The sequence below is a fragment of the Bos taurus genome, chromosome 1, assembly GCF_002263795.3.
Source record: "Bos taurus isolate L1 Dominette 01449 registration number 42190680 breed Hereford chromosome 1, ARS-UCD2.0, whole genome shotgun sequence".
NCBI classification, from domain to species: Eukaryota; Metazoa; Chordata; class Mammalia; order Artiodactyla; family Bovidae; genus Bos; species Bos taurus.
Genome location: NC_037328.1, coordinates 85,333,778 through 85,360,442, shown reverse-complemented (window position 1 = coordinate 85,360,442; position 26,665 = coordinate 85,333,778). Strand labels below are relative to the sequence as shown.

General features: G+C 37.7%; 2 long non-coding RNA genes across 3 annotated transcripts in view; one reads left to right on the top strand and one right to left on the bottom strand.

Moving 5' to 3' along the window:
* The window catches only part of LOC104970940 (uncharacterized), a 56,434-nt gene extending 51,892 nt beyond the window's left edge, over positions 1 to 4,542 (top strand). The window contains exon 4 of the long non-coding RNA XR_009495121.1: positions 4,209 to 4,542. This is a non-coding gene — a long non-coding RNA (uncharacterized lncRNA). The remainder of the gene's footprint in view (positions 1 to 4,208) is intronic.
* Positions 1 to 26,665, bottom strand: part of LOC132345662 (uncharacterized) — a 183,425-nt gene that overhangs the window by 143,121 nt on the left and 13,639 nt on the right. The gene's annotated exons all lie outside the window — the stretch shown is intronic.

The following is a 26,665-nucleotide window of genomic DNA, read 5'->3' as shown; positions in this document are numbered from 1 at the left end:
TTGGGTTTCCTTCTTTTAGTTTTGTCTCACTCTCTGACCTTTCCTTATCCTTTAGAATTTCCTCATCTTCCATCTTTCCCTTGTGATCTGTCCTTCCCCTGTCTTCTAACTTTTCCTTGTCTTCCACAGTACACACTACTCCTGGCTTTGCCACATCCAGTGGCTCGCCTCTGTTTTCCATCTTGCCTTGGTTCTCAGGCTTTCCTTCATTTTCACTGAAGAGTTTTTCCTTGTTGAGTGTCCCCTCCTTTTCCTGTTCTGTGGAGATTCTGGATAGGTTCCTCCTCTTTCTCTAGCCCTACAGAGCTCTGGGAACAATAGACACGTAGACCTGAAAGAACCTGTGGCAACAATTAGGGATTTGCAGATGCCTCTGGGTCCAAGAGCACAGAAGGAGGATGGGTACCTGGCCTGGTGCCCAGTTTGGAGCCCAGCAGTCGCCACACATTCAATTTTTATCCTACTTTTATTTTTGCTTTGTTATACCATAATCATTTTTGTGTCATAAAAAAAAAGTTTTAGGCAGTATTTTAATGTTGCAAAATATTACATTATCTGAATACCTCAAATTTGGGCACAAATTCACATGCCTAGGTAGGAATCCTGCTCTGCCATTTACCAGCAGTGTGAATTTGGGCCATTTACTAACACCTCTGGGCCTCCTCTGTAAAAATGTGAATAACAGTACTACCTACTTCATAGTTTTATTATTAGGATTAAATGAGTTAATACATATAAAATACTTAAAGTGTCTGGTACAGGAAAAAGGAAAGTGTTAGTCACTCAGTCATGTCTGACTCTTTGTGACCCCATGGACTGGAGCCCACAAGGCTCCTCTGTCCATGGAAGTCTCCAGGCAAGAATACCAGAGTGGGTTGCCATTTCCTTCTCCAGAAGATCTTCCCAAACCAGGGATAGAACCTGGGTATCCTGCACTGCAGGCACTCTTTACTGAGTGAGCCACCAGGGAAGCCTTAATACTTAAAGTATCTGGTGTGAACTTAGAAGTGTCTGGTACACAGTAAGTGTTGAATAAATTTTAATTACTACTGTTGCTACTCATTTTATCAAACATAAGTCATTTAGATTGCTTTCAATCTTTTCATTATTATAAACAATTATGTGATAAACATCTTTGCAATGAATGAGTTTTTAAAGATATTCTTCACAATCCAAAATCTTCAGCCATTTTTTAAAAACTTGTTTTAGCTGTATGCTTCAGCTATAAAGCAGTGGATGAACAGATGCTATTTATCTGGAACCACTGGCTTTGCCAATATTTTTTAAGTTAGAACTATTTCTATTGTTCTATTTCCTCTTTTTTTAACTGTGATACAACACACATAAAATTTACCACTACTGACATCCAGTACACTGTTGTGCGATTTGCCAATATGCTGCCAGACTACTTATCCTAAAAATCGTCAAATATAATGCACAGAATGGAAGGAAAAAAAGGTAAAGGTTATTAACCTTAAAATGTCTCTCAAGAAAAAGGAAAAATAACTTCTTCATTCTCAAATTTTATTAGGAAATCATTAGGTCCAATCACCAAATTATAACCACCTTAAATACTTTCTAAAGACATATCATACATATATATTTATTAAAACTTCAACTGTCTGCATCTCTGGAGTCAGGAAGAAGATAGCTGAGGGAAGACTATCACTTAGAGTCCCATTACTTAAGGAGTCCTATCATAGTTCAGGCACTGTGGAAGCTGGTTAACATAAAATATCCTATTTAGTCCTTATGAAGACTTCAAGTTACAACTATTGTCCTCCATATTACCAGTGAGGAAACTGAGGCTTGGCAATGTAAAGAAATTTGTCTAAATTAACACAGCTAAAAAGTGGCAGAGATGGGACTCAATCTCAGATCTACCTGGTTCCCAAATTCCATTCTTTCCTTGATACTATGCTGCCTTGTTGATATAAGTATTCGTTGTTACCCCAAGAGAAAGTTATTCTCTGAAAGTTGTAACAGAAATTCCAATAATCATCTAGATAGAAAACTGCAAGTCTACAAACCAGCAAATTCAGTTTTTGCAACTTTTCCTAATGGATGATATAGTTCTCCTAACATTTCATCCTCCTCTATTGCCATCAATTTGTTGCCTGGATATCTCAACATCCCTGAAAGGGTTATTCTAAAAGGATTAGGCATTAGCATTGTCAGTTCTATGCCAAAACACACAAGGCTTGTTGACTCAACAAGAAACTGCTTGTAGAGCAGCTTTACATAAACCAAAACCACAGATCTCCAAAGCTTCTCCTTTTCTATCACAGTTATTTTCTTTTTCACGTTTGACAACATACACAGACCATCAAGAAGAAAATGTTTTTCACTGATTTACTAGATTTTAGTGATAGAAATTAGCAGTGAAAAGTAGTCTTCTGTTAATAATCTCATTCGATCCAAAGCCTTTTTTATTTGCTCATGTTCTCCAGTTTTCCATGATGCTAAATTTCTCATTTATAACACAAGAATGACTTAAAAACTGTACCTAACATTGTTATATAGAGATCCCCTTCTGCTTCATCTGCTCTTGGCTTACTTTTCTTGTACCCTTCATTCCATCCCACTGATACCCTCCTGAGGTGGTTTTCCTGGGGTATTACTAACCTCCAAAGAGAAAGAAAAAGAACGAGCAAATACTGTAAATCTTAGGGGAAAAAAATTCCTTCCTAGATGACTACAATTTACAACCATACTATTTAGTCTAAACAGAAATTACCAATTTTAAGTTAACCCTCAATGTTTTTTTTAAGATTTTTTTGATGTAGATCATTTTTAAAGTCTTTATTGAATTTGTTACAATATCGTTTCTTTTTTATGTTTTGGTTTTTTAGCCATGAGGCATGTGGGATCTTAGCTCCCTGACCAGGGATGGAACCCACATCCCCTGCACTGGAAGGCAAAGTTCTAACCCCTGGACCACAGGGAAGCTCCCGAAGCTACCAACCTTCAACTCTTACCGGGGCCACAGTTCCCCTCTCCTGTTAATGTTCAGTGTTTTGAGGTGGGGGATCAGTAAGTGTCCACAGATTACAGCACTCTTTTTCCAGAATGACATTCATCTGCCCAGACAAAATTAACTCCATCAGCAGAAACAAGTTCATAAACAATGACTGTGCAGATGTACAGTGCAATCTCCATCAAAATCTAGAACTTTCCAAGGCATTTTAACCAAGGGGAAAAAAAAACTTGAAGAATTAAATTTCTCTTTCTTTCCTCCTGTGCTCCCTGCCACCCCTCACAGTAATATCAATATTCTGTGTAACTTGGATATTTCAGAGGTTATTATAGTAAAAAGGCCATGGTCTGTCATTTACTTTCAGTAAATAAGCTGTAAATATACACACACACACACACACACACAAAAAAAGTTTTGGAGATACATTTTATAGTTTATCAAGATATGAATATAAATAATTATAACCAAAAAAATTATTGGGTATGATTATCATACAGATCTACGGATGGCCTCAAATGACATTATGACACACTGCTGACTTACAGATACTTGGACTGTAGGACACTCAATGCTCCTTAAATCATATCATCAACACGGTTGCTTATTTCACCTAAGGACTATGGGATTCAATTTTATGTGGTGTGATTACAGAATATTAGAAAATCAGCTGGTAGAATAGTTTGAGTCAAGCAAATTGTTAAGAAAAAAAATCACTGAAACCTATCCTCTAAGCAATTTGGAAAATATTTATCAAAATTATAAATACATATACTTTAATACAATTTTACATCTAGGAATTTATTCTAATGAAAACCTGTGTAAAGAATGACTTTTACAAAGTTATTCATGTCATCATTGTATCAGTAAAATATTGGCAATAACTTAAATGTTCATTATCAAGGAATTGTTTACATAAATTGTAGTAGACTCATGCAGCAGAGAAAAGCCACAAAAAAGAATGAATACACTCTATATGAAATGATACAGAAAGTTCTATAATAGATTTAAATTAGCTGAATTTTCAAAACTAATTATTTCTGGAAAATTATGCAAGAAACTAACAACATCAACTGGGAGGAGGGGGATTAGGTGGCTAGGGGTCAAGGATGGGGGAGAAAACTTTCTGTTTTGAATTTTAGACTAGAGTTGACCCTTGAACAACACTGGTTGTTCTACTACATGGGTCTGTAGACTGCATGGGTCTACTTAACAGGCTGATTTTTTTCAACAGTAATGCTCAAATTTGGAACCATGAATACCAAGGAACCACAGAGATGAAGGAACCAGGTACAGAAGGGCCCACTGTACGTTACACCTGGATTTTTGACTGCATGAGGAGGTTAGTATCCCTAACCCCACAGGCGTCAAGAGTCAACTATAGAGGAAATAGTGGTTAGTTAGGTCAAAACAACTGATACGGTAGGTCTTCATTACATAAAAATGGATGCTTAGTTGTGAAGATACACAAACGAGACCTAGAAGGACATGTCACGGTAAACTGCTTGTGATTCTGAATGACTTCGTTTTTTGCTTCTTGTGCTTTTTGGTTTCCTATTATGCACATGTTAACTTTTAAGAAATAAATGTTATTTTAAAAACCTTAAAAAAAATAAAATAAAATAAAACATGATAACTCATGTATGTTTCAAACTGCCCTGAAACAGGAAAATACTGCTGTAAATATTCCTCTTATAAATTTTCTCAGATTACCAGATTTTAAAATTTAGTTTAAAAAAACAAATACTAATGCTTGTTGCTATTGTTTATTTGCAAAGTCATATCCTACTTTGCACCCTCATGGACCGTAGCCTGCCTGGCTCCTCTGTCCATGGGATTTACCAGGCAAGAATACCGAAGTGTGCTGCCATTTCCTCCTCCAGGGGATCTTCCTGATTGAGGGATCAAACCCACATCTCCAGAATTAGCAGATTCTCAACCACTGAGCCACCAGGGAAAGCAAATAATAATAAGCAAATCAACAGTTAAAAGGGGACTTGCCTGGTGGTACAGGGGTGAGGAATCCACTTGCCAATGCAGGGAAATGGGTTCAATCCCGGGTTCAGGAAGATTCCACATGCTGAGGGGCAACTAAGCCCATGTGCCACAACCTGTGCTCTACAGCCAGCAAGCTATAACTAGAGAAGGCCCACATGAAGCTCCAAAGATTCAGCACAGCCAAAACCAAAATTAATTTTATTTTTATAAAAAGCCTTTAATTATACAGTTTATAATACATGTACCTATGCAAACATAATCAAAGGCAATTTAATCTTTTGACTTTCACAAAGTTATAAACTTTTAATGTAGGCATCATTATGTATTTTATCAACCAGGACAACAATCATCATTCCTCATTCTCTTAAATATATATTGAGCACCTACAAGATATCAAGTACCAGGTTGGCCTCTGGAAACTCAGTGTTGAATAAGATAGCCTTGGTCTCTAACCTCTTGTACAATTCTGATACTCTACCTATTAAGGACAGAAAAGGTTCCTTTTTTTACAATGATACATGCAACACTCAATAGCTGCTTTCCACTTTCAGTAAAACTGTAAATATTCAAATGTGAAAAACAGCTGGAGCAGATGGATACAATTTAACCTTAAATTAAAAAATCCTCAGACATATATTACTTATTCTCTCCACACTCATATGAGTTCAGAAGGCTCAGTGTGCAAGGAGAGTTGGAAAAGACTCCCCTCTTCCTCATATCTCTATCTTCTCCTGTACATGCACACTTTCGTTGGCCCACAAAGAAGAAAATACAGGAGTGCTTTTAATATAAGGTTCCATAAGTTATGGTTGGACTAAATGATAGTTTCCTAGGTATAAACTGTTGTGTTATATTTACCCTCTTTTTAGAAAGTCTGGAAAACACATTGCTTAAAACCTGTGGAAAAATTATTGGATGGTCCCTATTAGAATTCACTTGCATACTCTCTCCATTTGAGTTGAGATATACAATCATAAACCTCCCCAAACTAGCAAAGCATACTTTGGTGAAAGGTGATGAAGGGGATGGTTTTCAAAAAGCAACAGCAGTAAGAGGAGAATAAGGGCAATGAGGTGAGAGTAACTTCATCGAGTGCTTCCTTCACACGTGACAGACATTAATCGTACTTCAGAAATAAGATGCTCTCCCTCCTGAGACAACCAGAGTCTGGGGCAAAGAGCAGTCCCCAGATGAGAAAATAGACAGAAAACATGAATGGCTGTTAAGGCATATTCCATTCAAGCCTGAGTAGATCACAGGGAGGAGACACTGTTGAGGCCTACTTCCTGGGGAATACCTGGGCTGCAAAGATGGACAAATACTACAGTCACAGTAGAAGATTGGGAAGATGTTCAATAAACTGATCTCAACACTGCTAATCTGATGAAGTGAATTTCTGTCTTTGCTTCCATGACTGTTTTTAACAGTTAACACACATATGCTCTTATGCAAGTAAATGACACGTTTCACAAGCAATAGCCTTCAGGAAAACAATATGCACTTTGCAAACCCAAGTTCTGCTAAATGAGATAAATTATTTTCTAATAATAATTAGAAATGTTTTGGGAGAACCTTTAATTATTCATAAACAAGGAAACTTTTAATACATGATTGCATTTCTTTTGGCTACCAGAAGAGTGGATATGATTTAAAGCAACTACATGTCACTAACTTTATGCTATAAAGAACTTCAATATGCCTCACAGTTTTGCAAGACCACACACTTTCAAATGTCTAACACACACAATAATCAGTGAGTGCTATACCTCATGTGTTGAGACAGGGTTGGGGGAGGAGTTAGGAAAAGGAACATAAATATGCTAACATGAGATGAACCAGTGAGAGCAATTCTACTGTTGAAAATTGTAATATCTCACAGAAATAGTCCTCTGTTGTCTACTTGTTACATATATAGGACACCGAAATTTTATTTATTACAGCTATATGGACTTTTATATATTTGAAAATTAATTTACCAAGATGCGATTTTCTTATAACAATAGCCTACAGTGGTATCCCTTTCGGTTTACGCAGAAATGAAGTACTGTAAAATGAAGAGAAATGAAAAATAGATCTTATATTTAATCATACTTCAAAAAGTTATTTGGAAAAAAAGATGAATTTTCATGAATCTCATTCATACTTCTTCCTTACCAAATTTTGACTGTTTGGCCAAATAACTTATAAGAAAAAACTATAAGCAGTTTGTTGGAAAACTGGACAGCCACAGGCAAAAGAATGAAACTAGACTACTATCTTATACCAGATACAAAAATTAACTAAAAACGAATTAAAGATTTGAATATAAGACCTGAAACCATAAAATTCCTAGGAAAAACACTGGCAGTAACTTTAATGACATGGGCTTAGTGATGTTTATGTGGACCTGAGTCCAAAAACAAGAGCAACAAAAGCAAAAATTAACAAATGGGACTACATCAAACTAAAATGTTTCTGCACAGCAAAGGAAACCATCATCCAAATGAAAAGTCAAACTACTAAGGGAAGAAGACTTTGCAATGATATATCACATAAAAGGCTAATATCCAAAGCATATAAAGAACTCATACAATTCAGCAACAACAACAAATTTTTAATGGGCAGAGGCTCTCAAAAGACATTTTTTACAAAGAAGACATACAGATGGCCAATAGGCACAAGAAAAGATGCTGAACATCACTAATTATTAGAGAAGCAAAAGTCAAAACCATAATGAGATACCACCCTGCACCTGTTAGAATGGCTATTATCAAATAATAATAGTAATAAATACCAAAAAGAATGTGAAGAAAAGAGAACTTTCATACAGTGTTGGTGGGACTGAAAGTCGGTGCAGTCATTATGGAGAGCAGTATTGAGATTCTTCAAAAAATTAAGAATAGAACTACCTTTTTTTTCCCTGCTCAGTAGTGCCCAATTCTTTGCGACCCCATGGACTATACAGTCCATGAATTCTCTAGTCCAGAATACTGCAGTGGGTAGTCTTTCCCTTCTCCAGGGGATCTTCCCAACCCAGGGATCAAACCCAGGTCTCCCGCAATGCACGCGTATTCTTTACCAGCTGAGTCACAAGGGAATGACTCAGCTATTTCACTTCTGAGTATTTATCCAAAGAACACAAAAACATTAATTCAAAAAATACAGGCATCCCTGTTTACTGCAGCATTATTTACAATAACCAAGATACAGAAACTACCTAGGTCTCCATGGATCACTGAATGGATAAAGATATGGTATACAAATACATAACAAACTAGTACTCAGTCATAAAAAAGAATGAAATCCTATTATCATCCTATGACAACATGAAGGATTTTGAAGGTATTATGCTAGCAATAAGTAAAATAAGTCACATAAGGACAAATACTGTATGATTTCATTCATAAGTTTAAAGTTTAGTCGCTCAGTCGTGTCCAACTTTGTGACCCCATGGACTGTAGCCTACCAGGCTCCTCTCTCCATGGGATTTTCCAGGCAAGAGTACTGGAGTGGGTTGCCATTTCCTTCTCCAGGGGGTCTTCCCGACCCAGGGATCGAACCCAGGTCTCCCACATCATAGGCAGACGCTTTACCGTGTGAACCACCAGGGAAGTCTATGGAATCTAAAAAAACAAACCAAATGAATAGGGAATTCCCTCATGGCCCAATGGTTAGAGCTCTGCACTTCCACTGCAGAGAGCATGGGTTCAATTCCTGGTCAGGAAACCAAGATTCCACATACCATGTGGTACAGCAAAAAACAAATGAACAAACAAAACAAAAACACTGAGAAAAAGACCAGATTAGTGGATAACAGAGGGGAAAAGGGATTGGGGGTGGGTGAACAGAGTTAACTGTATGGTAATGGATGGTAACTAGACTTGTGGTGATCACTTTGTCATGTATACAGATGTTGAATTATATATTTTTTTTCAAAAATAAATTTAAAGTAGGCCTGATTCAATATGGTACAGAATATCAATAAGATCTCTGAAAATTAGTTTTTCAGGAAAGATGATAGAAATAATCTCTGGAATCATTTTCCAATGCTATTACTTGGTAATTTTAAGAGTTGATAATGATTTTAGGCCCATAAATATGTAACTAGAAGTGAAGTTCTTTGCTTAAAGTTCACTAAAGTTTTAGGATTACAAATGGATTTAGGACCATCTTAGCTATGGTCTTTCCAGTGGTCATGTATGGACGTGAGAGTTGGACTGTGAAGAAGGCTGAGCACCGAAGAATTGATGCTTTTGAACTTTGGTGTTGGAGAAGACTCTTGAGAATCCCTTGGACTGCAAGGAGATCCAAATAGTCCATTCTGAAGGAGATCAGCCCTGGGTGTTCTTTGGAAGGAATGATGCTGAGGCTGAAACTCCAGTACTTTGGCCACCTCATGCGAAGAGTTGACTCACTGGAAAAGACTCTGATGCTGGGAGGGATTGGGGGCAGGAGGAGAAGGGGACGACAGAGGATGAGATGGCTGGATGGCATCACCGACTCGATGGACATGAGTTTGAGTGAACTCTGGGAGTTGGCAATGAACAGGAAGGCCTGGTATGCTGCAATTCATGAGGTCGCAAAGAGTCGGACACGACTGAGTGAACTGAACTGAACTGAAACCATAGATTTCTGTTATCTTCTAGCTATCATGTAAATTCCAGTAGTAGTAGCTGATCTTAAACAGATGGGAATACCAGACCACCTTACCTGCCTCCTGTGAAACCTGTATGCAGGTCAAAAAGCAACAGTTAGAACCAGACATGGAACAACAGACTGGTTCAAAATTGGGAAAGGGGCACATAAAGGTTGCTTATTTAACTTATACGCAGAGTACATCAAGCGAAATGCCAGGCTGGATGAAGCACAAGCTGGAATCAAGACTGCTGGGAGAAATACCAATAACCTCAGATGCAGATGACACCACCCTAATGGCGAAAGCGATGAGGAACTAAAGAGCCTCTTGATGAAAGTGAAAGAGGACAGTGAAAAAGCTGTCTTAATATGCAACACTCAAAAAACAAAGATCATGACACCCAGTCCCATCACTTCATGGCAAGTAGATGAGGAAACAATGGAAACAGTGACAGACTGTGTTTTCTTGGGCTCCAAAATCACTGCAGATGGTGACTGCAGCCATGAAATTAAAAGACACTTGCTCCTTGGAAGAAAAGCTATGGCAAACTTGTGTATTAAAAAGCAAAGACATACACTAATATATGTAAATAGACAGCCAATGGGAATTTGCTGCATGACTCAGGGAACTCAAACAGGAGTCTATAATAACCTAGAGGGGTGGGAATAGGCATGAGGTGGGAGGGAGATTCAACCACAGACACACCTATAGTTATTTCATGTTGATGTATGACAGAAATCAAACCAATAATATAAGCCAATAATCAATCAGTTAAAAATAAATACTTTTTGTAAAGTAAAAAAAAGACAAGCAAAGGCATCACTTCATCAACAAAGGTCCATACAGTCAAAACAATGGTTTTTCCAGTACTCATGTATGGATGTGAGAGTTGGACCATAAAGAAAGCTGAGCACCAAAGAACTGATGCTTTCGAACTGTGGTGCTGGAGAAGATTCTTCAGAGTCCCCTGGAGAGCAAAGAGATCAAACCAGTAATCCTAAAGAAAATCAGTCCTAAATACTCATTGGAAGAACTGATGCTAAAGCTCCAATACTTTGGCCACATGATGCAGAGAGTCAACTCACTGGAAAAGACTGATGCTGATAAAGATTGAGGGCAGGAGGAGAAGGGATGACAGAGGATGAGATAGTTGGATGGCATCACCAACCCAATGAACATGAGTTTGAACAAACTCCTGGCGATGGTGAAGGACAGGGAAACCTGGCATGCTGCAGTCCACGGGGTCACAAAGAGTCGGACACGACTGAGCGACTGAACAAAAACAGTAGCTGATAATCAATACAAAATCTTTTTGCCATCCACACTTTCAGTTAGTAGAGCAGAGCAACTGACAATAAGATTATGTTGCCTGGGTTAAAAGAGACCTTCAAAAAACTCTGAAATGTCTTAGCTACTTTTAAAATTCATCTTCCTGGTGTTCTTCACAGTTCTCCACTGCTACTTCCCCAGCAGCCACCTTCTCTTTCTTCTTTCATGTTCTTCATTCGCCATATATTTATGGAACATCTACTAGGTACCAGTGTGTGCCTGCTCAGTCGCTCAGCCATGTCAAACTCTTTGTAACCCCATGGACTCAGCCCACCAGGCTCCTCTGTCCATGGAATTTTCCAGGCAAGAATACTGGAGTGAGCTGCCATTTCCTCCTCCGGGGGATCTTTCTGACCCATGGATTGAACCTGCGTCTCTTGCATTGGCAGGTGGATTCTTTACCACTGTGCCACCTGGCAAGCCCACTAGGAACCAGTACTAGAGCAGCAAACAAGACAGGCAAAGATTTTGTACTCCAGGTTTAATTACCTTTGAGCCTTCATTAATCACCAACTGCTTATATCATTCTTAATCCAAAGTTACAAAAGTGATAATTCTCCTCTTTAATCTAGATTTACCTAACCACGTTTAAAACACCATTTCTTTAAGCCAAATCTCCATCCCCTGGAGAAAGGAATGGCAGCCCACTCCAGTATTCTTGCCTGGAGAATTCCATAGACAGAGGAGCCTTTTTACTACAGTCCCTGGAGTCACGAAGAGTCAGACACGACTGAGCAAATTAACACTTTCACTTTCACACTTTCCTAGTGGTTCAAAGGTAAAAAATCCGCCAGCCAATGCAGGAGACACAGGCTTGAGTTTCCACATGCCACAGAGCAACTAAGGCTCTGCACTTCAACTACTGAGCCTGTGCTCTAGATCCCTTGGAGTCGAAACTACTGAGCCCAAGCACCACAACTACTGAAGCCCTCTGCACACCCTAGAGCCCATGCTCATCAACAAGAGAAGCCTCCACAATGAGAAGCCTTCCACAACTAGGGAAAGCCTGGGCAGCAATGAGAGTCCAGAATAGCCAAAAATAAATTAAAAAATGTTTAAAGTAGGAAATAACATAATCTCAGTGTAAAGGACAGTCCTAATATAAACTTAAATTTAATGATGAAAAACTTACTATGTTCTTCTAATATTTCTATTTTACCACAGACAGGTGTAAATTTAATCATGAATCACTACTTAGGAACCAATAATATAGGGTATGCCAAGTCTAGACCTATCAATTATTTTAAGAATTGTATTTGAAAAGTATTTGTAAAAATCTGGCTGCCCTAATTTTAAATTTTAGATAAATTGTCATTAGTCTTCGCTGACCAAAACAACTAAGTTTTTAAGACAAAAAAAAAAGAAAATTCCTATCTCTACTTCCAGGTGAGATTTTAATAAAGCCATTTTAGAAATGAGAGAATGCACCCTATTTAAAAAAAGCAATTTCTAAGAGTTTCCAAGAGTTCTCAGGATAAACCATCTTGGAGTTTTCAAACCATGCTGGAGAACTTTGAAGATGTGTTGTAGTTATACACAAGCCCGCAAGTTGTGTCTGTAGGGAAGCAAAATATCTGTTACCTATTCAATAGTTCGATTTGCATGCACTCTCAGAAATGAATTCCAGATGCAGAAATCACAAGTTCCCATAAACATTCTCAGGCAGGCAGACAATATAACGTGTCTACTAATAATGAGAAAAATCTTTGACAGACTATTCCATAGCTGTATTCTTGCTCTTCCCATGTGGGAAGGGGAGGCAGTTTCTGCAAGGAAATTCTCATTCCAACCACATGTGAAAATAGAACAGTGATGCCTCCAAGCCGGAAATGATGCCATCCCCAGAAATTTCTGTGCAACACAGAAAAAGATTAAAAAATTGATTCAGCCCTCATTTGAGTAATTTCTGATTTTTCTTCTAAACATAAATATTTATCTATTTTTCCAAAAATAAAACTTCATTTGAAATAAAAATGATGTAGTTTGATCTCATGTAGAACAAATTTAAGAAAATTTTGACCTTAATTTTGTTAGTTATTAAAGTTGAGTCTGTTAGAAAATAATTATTACTTGGAAAAATAATGAATAATTTAATGATGAAGGTGCTATATCAAAAATGAATGCTACAATTATGTCAGTTATAAATATGCATTTTTCATTAATGAAAGCTTTTTAAAAAGTGGTAAGTGGATTATTTTGTATCAACATATGTGTAGGTCCATAAAGACATGTAAAACTGTAAAATGCTTCAAACAAACTGAATTGCATCTTTCCTCTGTTTTCCAATTATATGTCAGAAATCTGACACCATGTAAGCGTATTCTGTTGCCCAGAGTAAAGAAAAAAAAAATAGTAAGAGAAAACTTATTGCAATTACAGTATATGCACAAGGAGCTTACAATAATAATTTGTATTATGTATGATTCATGAGTTTGAGGAAACAGTAAGAGGTTATTATTATTCACTTACATTAAGTATATATTATTTACATTTATAAAGTTATAAATGTAAATTTATACCTTTGATTTACTGGATTTTCAGTTCTTATGGGATATGTTCTATTTGACCAAGTGATTGACTGATGTAAGAAAAGTATGAAAATTCAGGAATCAATGGATTATAAAATTTCAAGCTCTGTGACTAGTCCCAGAACTCAACAATCTGGTTTCTGTCTACCTGTACACAAAAAGGTAAATAAATTTTTCAATTTAAATCAGTTTATTTGGTATAATATGGACCCTGCTTTACTGTTTGTTTAAAAAAAAAAAAAAAAAAGGGCATAATTCAGAACCCCCAGCTCTTATATAGACATTTGTCCATTCACATGGAGTAGTCTTTGCTCAAACATATTTTTATTCAGGTCTGGGAAGTGGAGCATGACTGGAAGCTCATGTTTATAAAAACAAAAAGAGAGAGAGAGAAAGGAGGTGTAGGAAATAAGATACTGTCCCAAGGAAGAAAGACCATGGAACTAAAAGTGAGTTTTATCTCATGTGTAACATTATCATAACTAATAGCACTGCAATGTCACTGTCCATTTTTTTCACTCATTAATTCAATATGTATTAAGTGACTACTGAAAATACTAGGTACATAATTTCAATTTCACGTATCAGAAAATATATGGATTCTTTTTCTTCCCATTTTCCATCTTTGCAACCATAGAGAGAAATTTAGTACCTGCCAGGTCGTATAAACCATTTTAAAAATCTGTTAAATGTAATGGGTAACATGTTCAGTTTTTTTCAAAACAAAATATATGGTGATAGATATACAGACAATGTATGACTAGGAGAAAATATTTGCAAATGATGCGACCAAGAAGGGATTAATTTCCAAAATAAACAGCTCATGCAACTCAATAACAGGAAAACAAACAACCCAATCAAAATGTGGGCAGAAGACCTAAACAGACATTTCCACAAAGAAGACAAACAGTTGATCAACAGGCATGTGAAAAGATGCTCCACATCGCCAATTATTAAAGAAATGCAAATCAAAACTAACCTCAAAACCTGTCAGAATGGCCATCATCAAATATTCTGCAAATGATAAATGCTGGAGAGGGTGTGGAGAAAAGGTAACCTTCCTACACTGTTGGTGAGAAACGTAAATTGGTTGCAGCCACCACAGAAAACCACCTGGAGGTTCCTTTAAAAACTTTAGAGTTACCATATGATCCAGCAATCCCATTTCTGGGCAAATATCAGAAATGAATAAAACTCAAAAAATAATTTGAAAAGATAGCTGCACACCAGTGTTCACAGCAGCACTGTTCACAATAGCCAAGACATGGAAGCACCTGGAATGTCAATCAACAGACAAACGGATAAAGAAGATGTGGGACATATATACAGTGGACTATTACTCAGTCATAAAAAAAGAATGAAATATTGCCACCTGCAGAAACACTGATTCTGATAGAGATTATCAAACTAAGTGAAGTAAGTCAGAAAGAGAAAGACAAATACCATATTATACCACTCATACATGGAATCTAAAAAAATAACACAAATCAACTTAGTAATAAAACAAAAACAAATCCACAGACATAGAAAATAAACTTATTATCAAAGGGGAAAGAGGAGGGGGAGATATAAATTAAGAGTAGGAGATTAATAAATCTACAGCACTATATATAAAATAAATAAGGATTTACTGTATACACACAGAACTATATTCAATTATCTCATAATAATCTATAATAGAAAAGAATCTGAAGCTGTACACCTGAAACTAACACAAATTGGAAATCAAGTATAGTTTAATAAATAAAATAATGTAATCCACATCACAATGATATATTTAAAAAAAAAAAAAAAAAAGATAGTGGCACCAAACCATTCTCTCATTGTCATTCAGCACCATGCTAGGAGGAAAGACAGATCCATTTAAGAATGTCCTCCATGAGTCAGCAGAGATCATTAGTTTTATTAAATCGCAACCCTTCCGTACAAGCCTTTTTACTACTCGGTTATAAAATGGGAAGTATACACAAAACACTTCTGCGGCACCCCAAAGAAAGTCCTGTGTATATCTCACGATACTGTGTGCTGTACCTGAGTTGCAAGCTGAACTACTAGTATCTTTTTTCATGGAACACCATTTTTATCTGAAAGAAAAGACTGCAAACAAACTACGGTTTATTCAGACTTGGGTACTTGGTATTTTCTCAGAAGTAGAGTGAGTCTATAACCTGAAGGGGAAAAATTGACAGTTGCCAATGATAACTTGCAATGAAAACTAAAATTTTGGAAAACCTGTATGCAACTGCTGGGAACTTCAAAGTTTCCCAATACTTAAGCACTTTCCTGATGAGATCAGTGTTATAACTAACAAATGTCATTTTTTTTAATTGTATATGGTCCCTCATGTCTCACTGGTAAAGAATCCACCTGCCAATATGGAGACTTGGGTTCAATCCATGGGTCAGAAAGATCCCCTGGAGAAGGAAATGGCAACCCACTCTATATATTGCTTCCTGGGAAATCCTACAGACAGAGGAGTTTGGTGGGCTACAGTCCATTGAGTCGCAAGGGTTGGACACGACTGAGTAACTAAACAACAAAATAGTGATACACAAACTCAGCAAAGCAGAATTTTCCAACTGACCAACGCATGAAATTATAAAATCATGCATGGTTAAAGATTCATCAAAATATAAGATACACCAGTAACGAACTACAAAATGTTCATTGATAATAGTTTCAGATCTCAGAAGGTGATTGAAAATCACCTTCAAGAAACTACCACTTGTCGAGCTTTGGTGCAATATCAAAGAAAAATATCCACAATTAACTGAAAAGGCTGTTAAGATACCCCTCATTTTTCTAACTACATATCCGTGATGCTGGATTTTCTAGATATATTTAAATCAAAACAACATTTTACAAGAGATGAATACAGAACAAATATGAGAATCCAGCTGTCTTCTATTAAGTCAAACATTAGAGCTTTGTACACATGTAAAATGATGCCACTCTTCTCACTAAATGTTTGCACTGCAAAATATTATTTTTAATTTAAAAATATTATGTTAACATTTTATGTTTTATGATTATTATTTTAAAATTAAATATTTAACATTTTTATTTCTAATGTGGTAAATAACAAGGGCTCTTAGGATCCTCAATAATAAGAATATAGAGATCCCAAGACCAAAATCTTTGAAAGTTGCTTAAATAGTGTTTTTCTGTCAGGATCAGTCAAGCAGTTCATGTGAATACCCTTGATGCTTGCCAGGCACATAACTATGATTTTACTTCTGCCTAAAGTACTTCAGAAAAGAACAGGACTACAGAAGACATCTAAGAAATGCATAGTGCAAGAAAAAATTTCATTTTTAAATTACAAAGTAATGTATGATAAAGATAGCCACTGTTGCAAAAGACTAAAAACGACCTGTTTGATCTGTTGTTAGATTTTGAACTTCAGACACACAGACAGCATCTAATTGTGGCCTTAATTTCTCAACATGTTGTCGTCACTAGTCCATGCCAGATCCCTTTCCTTTGCTTTATTCTTTCTTCACTTTGATCTTTACTTTTCACTCTTTATTCAATTTGCACCTCAATTCCCTCGAGTATTAACCCATTTTAAAGAGATTAGCATGTATCTTTAATTATGTGTAGTATTATAAAATACTACTATAAAATATTATAAAATAGATATATCTTTATAAATACATGTAGCATTATAAAAGATACATCTTTAATATGTGTAGCATTATAATAGATATATCTTTAAATAAATGTGTAGCATTATAAAACAGATATAGTTGTTTTGTAAAGAATTATGTGTGTTCTGTTTAAATAAATAGCATTTGTGCTATAACTCATTATGTTTTCTATTTTTTCTTTCATTATGTTTTTTTTTATATTAAAAAAAATTTTTTTTTATATATTAAAATAAAAAAAAAAATAAGAGAAAAAAAATAACCTTGTGTCGAGGGCTGACTTTCAATAGATCGCAGCGAGGGAGCTGCTCTGCTACGTACGAAACCCCGACCATCATTATGTTTTTAAAATTCTTCCATGATCAATGAGTTCATTGCTTCTTACTGCTGCATAGCACTTCATAGTATGCATCCACTCTATTTTACTTATTAAAATTATTTATTGGATGCATCTCTCTACCAACACTAGTGATATTATAACATCCATGCATATAATCTCAGATGCATCTAACTCTCTACCTCCATTTGCAGGAATATAATATCCATGAACATGTCCTCACTAAAACTTTTGCTAGTTCTCTGGAAAACAGACCCATGAGTAGTACTGCTATGCATATGATTGTGCAATTTATATCCCCATCACTCACTGCTGTGTTCAGTTGTGTCTGACTCTCTGCAACCCCATAGGCTGTAGCCTTCCAGGCTTCTCAGTCCATGGAACTCTCCAGGCAAGAATACTGGAGTGGGTAGCCAATCCCTTCTCCAGGGGATCTTCCAATCGAGGGATCAAACCCAGGTCCCCTGCACTGCAGGCAGATTCTTTACCATCTGAGCCACCAGGGAAACCGCATCAGCAGTGCAAAAATTTCCCCTATCCATATCCTCTCCAATACTTGGTATTATCTACCTTTCCAAGGCTTCCCTGGTGGCTCAGATGGTAAAGCGTCTGTCTGCAGTGCAGGAGACCTGGGTTTGATCCCTGGGTTGGGAAGATCCCCTGAAGAAGGAAATGGCAGCCCACTCCAGTACTCTCGCCTGGAAAATCCCATGGATGAAGAAGCGTGGTAGGCTATCAGTCCACAGGGTCACAAAGAGTCGGACATGACTGAGTGACTTCACTTTCACTTTTCTTTCACCTTTCTAACTGCTGCCATTCAAATGCCAATACTTGTAAAGTGGTATTTTATCATTGCTTTAATTTACACTTCACCTCCTTAGACATAAACTGTAGCAGCTCTTCATACATTTGCTATTTACTCAGACATCTCTGAATTACCTGTTCATTCTGTTAGAGTTTTTTGCTTGGGTTCTCCATATTTTTCATGTTGATTTAAGATGGGGATATTATCCCTTGCTGGTTTTAAATACAGCAAATATCCTTTCCCAATCTAACATCTATTCATCAACTTCATCTATGGAATACTGCACTGAACAAAATCCTCAACTGTGGTGTAACCAAATCCGACCACTCTTTTTTGACTTTCAGTTGGAGCTTCTAAGAAAAAGTCTTTTCTAGGGTCAGGAAGGGAAAAATTAGGAGGCTGGGATGAATATATACATGCTACCATATATAAAATAGATAACCAAGAAGTAACTACTGCATAGCACAGGGATATTAATATTTTATAATAACTTACAAGGAAAAAGAACCTGAAAAAGAATATGTATACACACACATATGTGTATATGTATATGTAATAACTTATAAGGAAAAAGAATCTGAAAAACTATATATACACATGACTGAATCACTGTGCTGTACACCTAATATAAACATTGTAAATCAACTATACTGCAATAAAATTAAAATATTTTTCCTATCCTTTGGCCACAAAGATTTTATTTCACATTTTCTTCTATTATCTTCTACTAGCATTATACCTTTATCTCTCACTTTATTAGGGGCCAATCTTTATATGTTAGAGGTTTATATTTTTCTCTATATAATGAGATAGTTATCCTCACATCATCTACTAAATGACTTATCTTTTTTCAACTGTTTTGTGATACAAACATTTATCATATAAGTCTTTATATACACCTAGATCTATTTTTGAGCTCTCACTTCTGTTTTATTTATACATTGCTGGAACAACAGCAGCATCATCACCATCACCATTTACAACATATATTATCCGATGACTAAGGGTGACTATCAATTTGGCTTATCTTTTTCTATGCACAGTTTTAGAAATGTTGGAACAATCAGCCATCCATATAAATTTTAGAATTTGTTGGGTTCCTAAAAAATCCTCAAGAATTTTGACTAGAATTTCACTTACTTTGCATGTATACCTGGAAAGAATTAATAACTTTATTAGGTTAAATAATACCAACAGTGCACACAGTATCTGTTCCCATTTATTAAAATCTTATGTACTTTTCTATTTTTCTACTAAAGGAAACAAAAAAATTATGTTTCTTAAAATAATACCTTATTTAAAGGAGTACTTTTTTGAGTTGATAAAAAAATACAGAAATATACAAATTCTATTCATCTTATTAAACTTTTGTTACTACTCACAGTATGTTCATTCAATTGAACTTTCTACATAGATAGTCATATGTGCCTTTCCAATTCTAACATACCTTTGATGCTAAGTCACTTCAGTCATGTCCAACTCTGTGCGACCCCATAGACGGCAGCCCACCAGGCTCCCCCATCCCTGGGATTCTCCAGGCAAGAACGCCGGAGTGGGTTGCCATTTCCTTCTCCAATGTATGAAAGTGAAAAGTGAAAGTGAAGTAGCTCAGTCATCCTGCCTTAAAAGACAGGTGGGACCTGTAATATTATGTTTAAGTGATAGTGAAAATTCTAAACATCTTTCTCTTGCTCTTTGTTTCAACGGAAATGCTTCTAATTTATTCCAGTAAGTTTTCTGTAAATTGTCTGAGAAGTCCTTTGATATTCCTAATATTCTGTTCAGATCAGATCAGATCAGTCGCTTAGTCGTGTCCGACTCTTTGCGACCCCATGAATCGCAGCACGCCAGGCCTCCCTGCCCATCACCGACTCCCGGAGTTCACCGAGACTCACGTCCATCAAGTCAGTGATGCCATCCAGCCATCTCATCCTCTGTCGTCCCCTTCTCCTCCTGCCCCCAATCCCTCCCAGCATCAGAGTCTTTTCCAATGAGTCAACTCTTTGCATGAGGTGGCCAAAGTACTGGAGTTTCAGCTTTAGCATCATTCCTTCCAAAGAAATCCCAGGGCTGATCTCCTTCAGAATGGACTGGTTGGATCTCCTTGCAGTCCAAGGGACTCTCAAGAGTCTTCTCCAACACCATGATTCAAAAGCATCAATTCTTCGGCGCTCAGCCTTCTTCACAGTCCAACTCTCACATCCATACGTGACCACAGGAAAAACCATAGCGTTGACTAGACGAACCTTTGTTGGCAAAGTAATGTCTCTGCTTTTCAATATGCTATCCAGGTTGGTCATAACTTTACTTCCAAGGAGTAAGCGTCTTTTAATTTCATGGCTGCAGTCACCATCTGTAGTGATTTTGGAGCCCAGAAAAATAAAGTCTGACACTGTTTCCCCATCTATTTCCCATGAAGTGATGGGACCGGATGCCATGATCTTCGTTTTCTGAATGTTGAGCTTTAAGCCAACTTTTTCACTGTCCACTTTCACTTTCATCAAGAGGCTTTTTAGTTCCTCTTCACTTTCTGCCATAAGGGTGGTGTCATCTGCATATCTGAGGTTATTGATATTTCTCCCGGCAATCTTGATTCCAGCTTGTGTTTCTTCCAGTCCAGCGTTTCTCATGATGTACTCTGCATATAAGTTAAATAAACAGGGTGACAATATACAGCCTTGACGAACTCCTTTTCCTATTTGGAACCAGTCTGTTGTTCCATGTCCAGTTCTAACTGTTGCTTCCTGACCTGCATACAAATTTCTCAAGAGGCAGATCAAGTGGTCTGGTATTCCCATCTCTTGAAGAATTTTCCACAGTTGATTGTGATCCACACAGTCAAAGGCTTTGGCGTAGTCAATAAAGCAGAAATAGATGCTTTTCTGGAACTCTCTTGCTTTTTCCACGATCCAGAGCATGTTGGCAATTTGATCTCTGGTTCCTCTGCCTTTTCGAAAACCAGCTTGAACATCAGGAAGTTCACGGTTCACATATTGCTGAAGCCTGGCTTGGAGAATTTTGAGCATTACTTTACTAGCGTGTGAGATGAGTGCAACTGTGCGGTAGTTTGAGCATTCTTTGGCATTGCCTTCTTTGGGATTGGAATGAAAACTGACCTTTTCCAGTCCTGTGGCCACTGCTGAGTTTTCCAAATTTGCTGGCATATTGAGTGCAGCACTTTCACAGCATCATCTTTCACGATTTGGAATAGCTCAACTGGAATTCCATCACCTCCACTAGCTTTGTTCGTAGTGATGCTTTCTAAGGCCCACTTGACTTCACATTCCAGGATGTCTGGCTCTAGGTCAGTGATCACACCATCGTGATTATCTGGGTCGTGAAGATCTTTTTTGTACAGTTCTGCGTATTCTTGCCATCTCTTCTCAATATCTTCTGCTTCTGTTAGGTCCATACCATTTCTGTCCTTTATCGAGCCCATCTTTGCATCAAATGTTCCTTTGGTATCTCTGATTTTCTTGAAGAGATCGCTAGTCTTTCCCATTCTGTTGTTTTCCTCTATTTCTTTGCATTGATCGCTTAAGAAGGCTTTCTTATCTCTTCTTGCTATTCTTTGGAACTCTGCGTTCAGATGTTTATATCTTTCCTTTTCTCCTTTGCTTTTCGCTTCTCTTCTTTTCACAGCTATTTGTAAGGCCTCCCCAGACAGCCATTTTGCTTTTTTGCATTTCTTTTCCATGGGGATGGTCTTGATCCCTGTCTCCTGTACAATGTCACGAACCTCAGTCCACAGTTCATCAGGCACTCTATCTATCAGCTCTAGGCCTTTATATCTACTTCTCACTTGCACTGTATAATCATAAGGGATTTGATTTAGGTCATACCTGAATGGTTTAGTGGTTTTCCCTACTTTCTTCAATTTCAGTCTGAATTTGGAAATAAGGAGTTCATGGTCTGAGCCACAGTTAGCTTCTGGTCTTGTTTTTGCTGACTGTATACAGCTTCTCCATCTTTGGCTGCAAAGAATATAATCAATCTGATTTCAGTGTTGACCATCTGGTGATGTCCATGTACAGAGTCTTCTCTTGTATTGTTGGAAGAGGGTGTTTGTTATGACCAGTGCATTTTCTTGGCAAAACTCTATTAGTCTTTGCCCTGCTTCATTCCGTATTCCAAGGCCAAATTTGCCTGTTACTCCAGGTGTTTCTTGACTTCCTACTTTTGCATTCCAGTCCCCTATAATGAAAAGGACATCTTTTTTTGGTGTTAGTTCTAAAAGGTCTTGTAGGTCTTCCTAGAACCGTTCAACTTCAGCTTCTTCAGTGTTACTGGTTGGGGCATAGACTTGGATTACTGTGATATTGAATGGTTTGCCTTGGAAATGAACAGAGATCATTCTGTCGTTTTTGAGATTGCATCCAAGTACTGCATTTCAGACTCTCTTGTTGACCATGATGGCCACTCCATTTCTTCTGAGGGATTCCTGCCTGCGGTAGTAGATATAATGGTCATCTGAGTTAAATTCACCCATTCCAGTCCATTTCAGTTCGCTCATTCCCAGAATGTCGACATTCACTCTTGCCATCTCGTTTGACCACTTCCAATTTGCCTTGATTCATGGACCTGACATTCCAGGTTCCTATGCAATATTGCTCTTTACAGCACTGGAGCTTGCTTCTATCACCAGTCACATCCACAGCTGGGTATTGTTTTTGCTTTGGCTCCATCCCTTCATTCTTTCTGGAGTTATTTCTCCACTGATCTCCAGTAGCATACTGGGCACCTACTGACCTGGGGAGTTTATCTGTCAGTATCCTATCATTTTGCCTTTTCATACTGTTCATGGGGTTCTCAAGGCAAGAATACTGAAGTGGTTTGCCATTCCCTTTTCCAGTGGACCACATTCTGTCAGATCTCTCCACCATGACCCGCCCGTCTTGGGTTGCCCCACGGGCACGGCTTAGTTTCACTGAGTTAGACAAGGCTGTGGTCCTAGTGTGATTAGATTGACTAGTTTTCTGTGAGTATGGTTTCAGTGTTAATATTTCATAAATAAGTATTAATACTTTATTCTGCAACTTTTATCATAGATAAGATGCTTTTTATGTGTCTCATGAAATCATTATATATTTCTTCTTTGATCTAATACTAAAATGAAATACATAGATACAATTTTTCTGACACTGAACTATCCTTTCCTTCTTGGCATAAACACTACTTAATCAATATGTACTTTTTAGGGAATTCCCTGACAGTCCAGTGGCCAGGAGTCAGTGGTTTCACTGGCAGGGCCCAGGTTCAATCCCTGTTCAGGGAACCAGCCAAAAAAAAAAGTACTTTTTAAAACATACTATTGGATTTGGCTAGCTAATATTGTATTTAGAATTAGTGCACCAACATCCATAATGAAACAGATATATGCTTTTCGTATCTTGTATCTTCCTTATCTGTCTTATATCTTCATTTTCCTTGACTTGATAATCAAGATTATAAAGCTTTGTATAAAATGAGCTGGGCAACTGGGCAGCTCTTCTCTTGCTCTTTTTTTTTTTCATTTTCTGGAGCAACATATATAAAATAAATACTATTTGTCCCTTGAAAGTTTTGTAAAATTCCATTGGAAAACCATCTAAGTGAGGGAGCCTATTTTGGTAGAGAGGTTATAATTTCTTTTTCTTTTAGTCATTATATATACACTCACATACTTTATAAACCTTGTATTATGTGAATGTGTAAGTTATACAGAAAATTATACACACACCTTTTAAAAAAACAGAGAAGACACCATCATATTTTTAAATTCATACAATGCAGTCTGTGCCGAGTATCTTCCATTTGCCCATCCAGACCCTTTCCCACCCTGCTCTGCCTCAGGAGGCTGCCCCGTATAGACATGCTGCCTAGATTCTAGCTCCCTGACTATTAGGCAATCTGCAATGAGAAATCCAAGAGAGGGAGCAGAGCATTCACGCCCCTGTTGGGCTTGTTGCCTCCATGACCAAAGTCATAGCCCCTCCCAAGGTAGCTGTCCCTCCTCCACTCTTTGTCTCTGAATTCCAGAAATTGCTCCTTCTCTTCATTCTTTTGGGCCTCAAAGTGTTAACAGTCCCTGCTGCTGCTAGGCCTGGGATACTACACTAATTTTTGTGGTTTCCCAACACCTCATCCACACGTTTGTAAACAGTCTCTTTATTAACTGTTTTGATTATCCTAATTTGAAAGTACCATCTGTTTTCTCCCAAGACCCTGATATGGAGATGAAAAGAGAAAATCCAACTCCGACTCCAACAGATTAACAATTATTAATAGTTTGGTGTATATCCTTCCAAACACAGAACACACTTGTGACATATATTACACCAAAAGCATGCAGATAAAACACAGACAGTGAGAACTTGTTTGGAAACGTGAACATTTCTGGTTGCTATTGATCTCGTCTCATTTTTTTAAACTCTTTCCTTTCTTGGTCCCTATAATGCTTCACAATTCTAATATTTGTTTAATCTGTTTGACAACTCTACCTGTTTCCCCTATGGGCTTATCTTCCCTAGTGGATAAGTAATAAAGAACCCAACTGCAATGCAGGAGACATGGGTTTGATCCCAGGGTCAAAAACATCCCCTGGAAAAGGAAATGACAACCCACTCCAGTATTCTTGCCTGGGAAATCCCATGGACAGAGGAGCCTGGAGTTGAAAAAGAGTCAGATATGACTGAGTGGCTAAACAACAAAATCTTCCATTTAAGTGTTTGGATTTTGTCTGAATGCAGAGTTCCAAAGAATTTCAAGGGGAAATAAGAAAGTCTTCCTAACTGAACAACGCAAAGAAATAGAAGAAAACAACAGAATGGGCAAGACAACAGATCTCAAGAATATCAGAGATACCAAGGGAACATTTCATGCAAAGATGGGAACAATAAAGGACAAAAATGGTATGGACTAACAGAAGCAAAAGATATTAAGAAGAGGTGGCAAGAATACACAGAAGAACCATACAAAAAAGATCTTAATGACCTAGATAACCACAATGGTATGATCACTCACCTAGAGCCAGACATCTTGGAATACAAAGTCAATTGGGCCTTAGAAGCATCACTACAAACAAAGCTAGTGGAGTTATGGAATTCCAGTTGAGCTATTTCAAATCCTAAAAGATGATGCTGTGGAAGTGCTGCACTCTATATGCCAGCAAATTTGGAAAACTCAACTCCAGGCCACAGGACTGGAAAAGGTCAGTTTTCATTCCAATCCCAAAGAAAGACAATGCAAAAGAATGTTCAAACTACTGCACAATTGCACTCATCTCACACACTAGCCCACCAGGGCTTCCCTGATGGCTCAGAGGTTAAAATGTCTGCCTCCAAAGCGGGAGACCTGGGTTCGATCCCTGGGTCGGGAAGACCCCCTGGAAAAGGAAATGGCAGCCCACTCCAGTATTCTTGCCTGGAGAATCCCATGGACAGAGGAGCCTGGTAGGCTACAGTCCACCAGGTCTCAAAGAGTTGGACATGACTGAGCAACTTCACTCACTCACATGTTAGCAAAGTAATGCTCAAAATTCTCCAAGCAAGGTTTCAACAGTACGTGAACCAAGAACTTCCAGATCTTCAAGCTGGATTTAGAAAAAGCAGAAGAATCAGAGATTAAATTGCCAACATCCACTGGATCACAGAAAAAGCAAGAGAATTCCAGAAAAACATCTACCTCTGCTTCATTGACTATGCCAAAGCCTTTGATTGTGTGGATCACAACAAACTGTGGAATATTCTTCAAGAGATGGAAATACCAGACCACCTGACATGCCCTCTGTGAAACCCCTATGCAGGTCAAGAAGCAACAGTTAGAACTGGACATGGAACAACAGACCGGTTTCAAATTGGGAAAGGAGTATATTGTCACCCTGCTTATTTAACTTACATGCAGAGTACATCAAGTGAAATGCCTGGCTAGATGAAGCACAAGGCGGAATCAAGATTGCCCGGAGAAATATCAATAACCTCAGATATGCAGATGACACCACCCTCATGGCAGAAAGCAAAGAGGAACTAAAGAGCCTCTTGATGAAAGTGAAAGAGGAGAGTGAAAAAGCTGGCTTAAAGCACAACATTCAAAAAACAAAGATTATGATATCCAGTCCCATCACTTCACAGCAAATAGATGAGGAAACAATGGAAACAGTGACAGACTGTGTTTTCTTGGGCTCCAAAATCACTGCAGATGGTGACTGCAGCCATGAAATTAAAAGACGCTTGCTCCATGGAAGAAAAGCTACAACAAACCTGGACAGTGCATTAAAAAGCAGAGACAGGAGAAGGAAATGGCAACCCACTCTGGTATTCTTGCCTGGGAAATCCCATGGACAGAGGAGCCTGGTGGGCTATAGTCCATGGGGTTGCAAAGAATTGGACACAACTGAGGAACACAGCAGCAGGGTATTCCTAAGATTGTACGGGTGTCGCCACTGACTCCAGCTG